This window comes from Jaculus jaculus, chromosome 7, assembly GCF_020740685.1.
Source record: "Jaculus jaculus isolate mJacJac1 chromosome 7, mJacJac1.mat.Y.cur, whole genome shotgun sequence".
Lineage (NCBI taxonomy): Eukaryota > Metazoa > Chordata > Mammalia > Rodentia > Dipodidae > Jaculus > Jaculus jaculus.
Window position 1 is genome coordinate 146,954,644 of NC_059108.1, and position 6,416 is coordinate 146,961,059.

The 6,416-nt window shown below is 46.1% G+C and overlaps 1 pseudogene; it reads left to right on the plus strand.

The window, feature by feature from the left end:
* Nucleotides 1–3,654: 3,654 nt before the first annotated feature.
* On the plus strand, nt 3,655–6,154 carry LOC101594705 (annotated as a pseudogene).
* The last annotated feature ends 262 nt before the right edge of the window (nt 6,155–6,416 follow it).

Consider the following 6,416-nt stretch of genomic DNA (forward strand, 5'->3'; position numbering starts at 1 on the left):
ACATCTAGGCTGGTTCCATTTCCCAGCTATTATAAATTGAGCAGCAATAAACATGGTTGAGCATGTACTTCTAAGGAAATGAGATGAGTCCTTTGGAACTTTGTTTCTTTTTTGAGATATGGTCTCTAATGCAGGCTGGCCTGGGTTTCACTGTATAGTCTCAGGGTGGCCTCAAACTCATGGTGGCAATCCTTCTACCTCGGCCTCCCAGGTGCTGGGATTAAAGGTGTGTGCCATCATGCCCAGCTGGTTCATTCTTTTTTTTTTTAATTAAAATTTTTTTCTTGTTTATTTATTTATTTGACAGTGACAGACAGAGAAAGAGGCAGATAGATAGAGAGAGAGAATGGGTGCGCCAGTGCCTCCAGCCACTGCAAATGAACTCGAGACATGTGCACCCCGTTATGCATCTGGCTAACGTGGGTCCTAGGGAATCAAGCCTCGAACCAGGGTCCTTAGGCTTCACAGGCAAGCACTTAACTGCTAAGCCATCTCTCCAGCCCATCATTCCTTTTTTTTAAATTGTTTATTTATTTGAGAGAGAGGGTAAGGGACAGAGAGGAAGAGGCAGATAGAAAGAGAGAATGAGTACACCAGGACCTCTAGCCTCTGCAAACAAACTCCAGATGCATGTACCACCTTGTGCATCTGGCTTACATGGGTTCTGGCCTTGAACTCATGGCAATCCCCCTACCTCTGCCTCCCAAGTGCTGGGATTAAAGGTGTGCGTCACCACGCCTGGCATCTTTGTTTATTTGTTTGTTTGTTTGTGTTTTGCTTTTTCCATTTTTTTGAGGTAGGGTCTCACTCTAGCTCAGGTTGACCTGGAATTCACTCTGTAGTCTCAGGGTGGCCTCAAACTCTTGGTGATCCTCCTACCTCTGCCTCCCGAGTGCTGGGGTTAAAGGCGTGTGTCACCACGCCCAGCTTTCACCGGTTCTTTTTTTAAACTTAGTTTTATTTATTTATTTGAGAAAGAGAGAAAGAGGCAGAGAGAAGGAGAGAGAGAATGGACACACCAGGGTCTCCAGTCACTGCAAATGAACTCCAAACTCCAGATGCATGCGTCCCCTTGTGCGTCTGGCTTATGTGAGTCCTGGGGAATTGAATCTAGGGCCTTTGGCTTTGCAGGCAAATGCCTTAACCGCTAAGCCATCTCTCCAGCCCTTTCACCCATTCTTGTTTGAGTTGGAGTCTGTTACTAATCCTGGAGTTTTGTTTTGATTTGTTTTGTTTTGTTTTCCCTGTGAGTGCCAACAATTCCTAGGTCTCTGCTCCGCTTTAGGACTGGGGTTACAGGCCTATGATGCCACCTGACTACATGGGTTCTGGAGACCAAACTCAGGCAGTCTTAGGCCCTCTCAGGGCCTTGTGTTTGTGCAGGAAACACACTTAACAACTGAGTTTTCTCTCTAGCCCTCTAATGGTAATTGTTCATTTTTTTTGCATACAAATAATATTGTGCTGTGGTATGTGTGTGGTGCATATACATGTATATGTATATGTATATGTATATGTATATGTATATGTATATGTATATGTGTATGTGTATGTGTATGTGTATGTGTATGTGTATGTGTATGTATTTGTGTATGTGTATGTGTATGTATATGTATGTGTGTATGTATGTGTGTATGTATATGTGTATGTATATGTGTATGTGTATGTGTATGTGTATGTGTATGTATATGTATATGTATATGTGTATGTGTATGTGTATGTGTATGTGTATGTGTATGTATATGTCTATGTATATATATGGCACATGGAGAACGCTGGATCGCCCTTCCATCACTCATCTACTTGTCTTTGCAATGGAGCCTCTTACTGATTCCAAAGTTTGCTGTTCACGAACCTCAGCAATTCTCAGGTTTCCGTTCCCCACAGGACTGGAGTCATAGATGTCTGTGGCCACACCCAGCTGTTTATGGGGGACCTAGGGTAGTCTCGGGCCCTCATGTTTACACAGGAAGTGCATTTAGTCCTCTCATGATAATTTTGATTTTAGTTTTTTGGAAGCAGGGTCTCACAGTAGCCCAGGCTAACCTGGAACTCACTCTGTAGCTCAGGCTAGCCTCAAACTCACAGCAATCCTCCTACTTCAACCTCCCTGTCCAGGGTAGGAGTGCTTAGTGGGCACTGAGAGGACTTCAGATGAAAGGTGGCAGAAGTTCTGAAAGCACAGAGAACCCGGGACGGCTCTGAGGGCACCTTGGGGAGGGAGAAACTGTGTGGAGGGGAAGGGCACAGGGACACACATGGGGTGAGATGCCTGGGTCAGCCCCTCCAGATGAGTGCTCCCAACATCTTGACATCTCTTCACCTTGTGACATCACTCTCCATTTCTCTGTCCCGGGCCAGGAGTGACCACAAGGATATCCGTGGGCTGCAAGGACTGACCACAAGCAGGTGGTATAAAGTCCTGGATCAGAATCTCCTACTTGGAAAACTTGGGGTAACTCCAAGGCATTGCCCAGTCCCCGTGGAGATCTCTAGAAACTTCTTGGACATCCTAGGGCCCCTACAAGATCAGCAGGAGCAGGGACAGCTTTCAGACAAAGACCCACAGCTGCAGGGCCGCTGTCTCCACCCAGCCCCTTTGAAGGCAGCAGACCCTGGAGCTCCGGGTGCTCTGGCAAAGGAGGCCATGAAGACAGTGGGGTGACACATCTGCCCTCCTGCCTCAGCAGGACGTCCTCTCATACAGGGAACTGCGAGGTGCTTTGCAGGATCCACCAGAGTGGAAAGAGGGGAGCTGTCCTCACTACTATTCCTCCCTCCCCACAATTCCTGCCTGGGGCTGAGGATCCAGTTGTTTCACTTGGGCTGAGGGACAGGAGGAAAAAACCACCGTACTCGTATGTGACATAAAATAACAGCTTTTCTCTCTTTTTTTAAACGTTCATGCACATTTTATAAAATCCCTTTTCTTTGTCATTGTTACAAGTGCATGCTTTGATTGCCAACATTCCAGAAGTCAAATTACAAAAGCAAGGCTTTAAGCTGTAGTGAATTATTTGGGCACATGTAAAATTGTTAAAATATATGAATGGGCCAGACGTGGTGGCGCACGCCTTTAATCCCAGCTCTCAGGAGGCAGAGGTTGGAAGATCTCCGTGAGTTCGAGGCCACCCTGAGACTACAAAATGAATTCCAGGTCAGCCTGGGCTAGAGTGAGACCCTACGTCAAAAAAACAAACAAAATGAATGGGATGTTGTTTGTTGGTTTTTTGTTTTTGTTTTTGTTTTTGTTTTTTTTCAGAATGAATCAGATGTAACCCATAACTGATATACGAAGAGGAAAAAGTGAAAAAAAGGACATACTTTGTGGCACAAGCCAGAACAGAATGAAGTAACTAAACTGTTATGACATAAAGCCAGTTGCACAAAGTGGTGCATACATCTGGAGTTCATTTGCAGCAGCTAGAGGCCCTGGCATGCCCATATCCTTTCATTCATTCTCTCCTTGCAAATAAACTTAAAAAAAAAAGTTTTCCTTTCTGTTGGTCTGCTCTCACCTGGCCCCTGAATGTGCTTCAAGATTAAGGGCAGCGCAGGGGGTGCAGTTGGCGGGACCAACAGCGCATGCCTGTCCCCGCTCCGCCCCTTCCTCAGGCTCCCTCCTGCCCCTACCCCCCCCCCCAGCGGCTGGAGATGTCCCAGCCCAAGGCAACTGATTCCCAGTTGTGATCGATGCACAGGGTAGTGAAAGCTGTTCCATTTCCTCCAAGTACATACTTACAGCCAAGGAAGTGTTTGATAACCATGGGAAACCTCGTGCGGATATTGTAAAGGCGTATCTCATGACGGAGGCCAGGCTGGAGAGAGTGTGGCACTGAGAATAATAACAGAGGGTACTTCAGTTCTTCGACAGGGAAAAAACAAACTTGTTGGGTGTCGATGACAATTCGGTTTGTGGGGACATCCATGGAAAATTCTTTGACTTGATGAAGCACTTTGAAGTGTGTGGGGGGGGGGTCTCCTGCCAACACTCGCTACCTCTTCTTAGGGGACTATGCTGACAGAGCGCATTTCAGGGTCAAATGTGTGCCGTGCTTTTGGGCCTTGAAAATTCTTTACCCCAAAACACTATCTTTACTTCGTGGGGATTATGAATGTAGACATCTAACAGAATGTTTCACATTTAAACAAGAATAAAAAATACAATGGGAGAGAGAGAAATCACCAGTGAAGATACTCAACAGGGGACACTGCAAGCCTTATATTTGACCAGACAGGCCAAATGAGCCAACGGGTGCAATAGTGGCATGTCTCTAATGGGGGAAACCAACTGCCCTCCAATTGGACTGGAGGCCCGCTCCATAGGTGGGGGGGATACATCCCTGATACTGAAAACCTACAACAGGGGTAGTCATGAGCCCTAGGGATGTAACATCTGCTGCTGTCTGGCTAAATGTATATACTATGCTCACCAAACTACCCAGTAAGCACTTCTCTTAATGTTCATACCCATATATTAATGCTACTCTCACTTTTGGTTAAAAGAAGCTTCTCTTTTCAGATGGCAGTGACTTTGGGATGACTCAGAAGGCACCATGGTGCTGAGAAGAAGTGACAGAGGAGTGCTCAGCACTGAGACATCTCTATCACACCTTCCAAGGCTCAGGGTCCATTGAGGAAGAGGTGGCAGAAAGAATGTAAGAGCCAAAGGAAGGGTAGGACTCCTTACAATGTGTTCCTCTAGACACAAAATGGCCTGGATATCCACGAATGTCACAGTGCCTGACACTACCTATATAAGACAGTCGTAATAGGAGGAAAAGATCATGACATCAAAATAAAAGAGACTGATTGAAATGGGGAGGGGATATGATGGAGAGTGTAGTTTCAAAGGGAAAAGTAGGGGAAGGGAGGGAATTGCCATGGATCAATATTGTTTGTAATCATGGACGTTGTCAATTAAAAAAAAAAAAAAGGAGGGCTTGAGAGATGGCTTAGCAGTTAAGCACTTGCCTGTGAAGCCTAAGGACCCTGGTTTGAGGCTCAATTCCTCAGGACCCACGTTAGCCAGATGCACAAGAGGGCACATGCATTTGGATTTCATTTGCAGTGGCTGGAGGCCCTTGAGCACCCATTCTCATTCTCATACTTTCTCTCTGCCTCTTTCTGTCTGTTGCTCTCAAATAAATAAAAGTAAACAAAAATATTTTAAAAAAATAAAAATGAAAAAAAAGAATGTAAAATAAAGTATTCAGAACGTGTATATGACGCATGTGTGGATGCTTTTGACTGTCTTCCCCTGGCTGCTCTCAAGAACCAGCAGTTCCTGTGTGTACCCGGCGGCTTGTCTCTAGAGATTAACCCTTTAGATGACATCAGAAAGCTAGACCGATTCAAGGAACCACCTCCTTAGGGACCCATGTGTGATATCCTGTGGTCCCTGCTGGGGGACTCTGGAAATGAGAAGACTCAGGGACATGTCACTCACAACACAGTCAGGGGTGTTCATAGTTCTACAGCGACCCAGCTGCATGTGAATTCTTGCAGCGCAGCAACGTGATATTTATACTCCAAGCCCATGAAGCCCAAGACGCAGGTATCACACCTACAGGAAAAGCTAAAAGGCAGGCTTCCCGTTTCTAATTACCTTTTTTTTTTTTTTCAGCACCAAATTAGTTAGACGCCTACAATAACAAAGCCACAGTATTGAAGTATGAGAACAACGTTATGAATATCGGGCAATTTAAGTGTTCTCTTCATCCATACTGGCTTCCAAATTTCATGCATGTTTTCTCTTGGTCCCTGCCCTTTTGGGCAGAAAGGGCCCGGGACGCTGGTGAATGTCCTCAACGTCTGCTCAGATGAGGAGCTAGGCTCAGAAGAAGATGCATTTGATGGAGCGACAGCCGCTGCCCAGAAGGAGGTGATGGGAACAAGATCCAAGCAACGGGCAGTGCCCAGAGAGCAGCGAGTGAGCTGGTGCTCTGGCCAGCACGCCCCCGGCCCGGCGCTTTCTGGGGGGCAACATAGGCCAAGGAGCGGATGCCAACTCACAGAGACGCCGTGCACCCCCCATGCCAACCTTAACGCCATCAACAAGGATCTCAACGCAGAGACTAACGCCGGGACCGCAAGGGCAGTGATAGCAGCGACCATTGCCTGTTCTTTTCTTCTTTTGAGCTGCAGGGCATGATGGGATTGCTGCCTCTCTGCAGCTGGATGCTCTTGCCTCTGACGGTAGCTTTTTTTTTTTTTTTTTTCTGGGGGCCCGGAATTGGATTCAGTTTACACTATCATGAAACAAAGAGGGAGAGAGATGATAAACTATATTTTGGTGAGGGTGGTGATTAAACATCTCCTTTGGGTATGCCTTTTAAAAATACTTACAAGAGGAAAAAAAAATTAAAAAAAGCTAATGCTGGCATATACTGCAATGTTAGGGGAATGAACATATT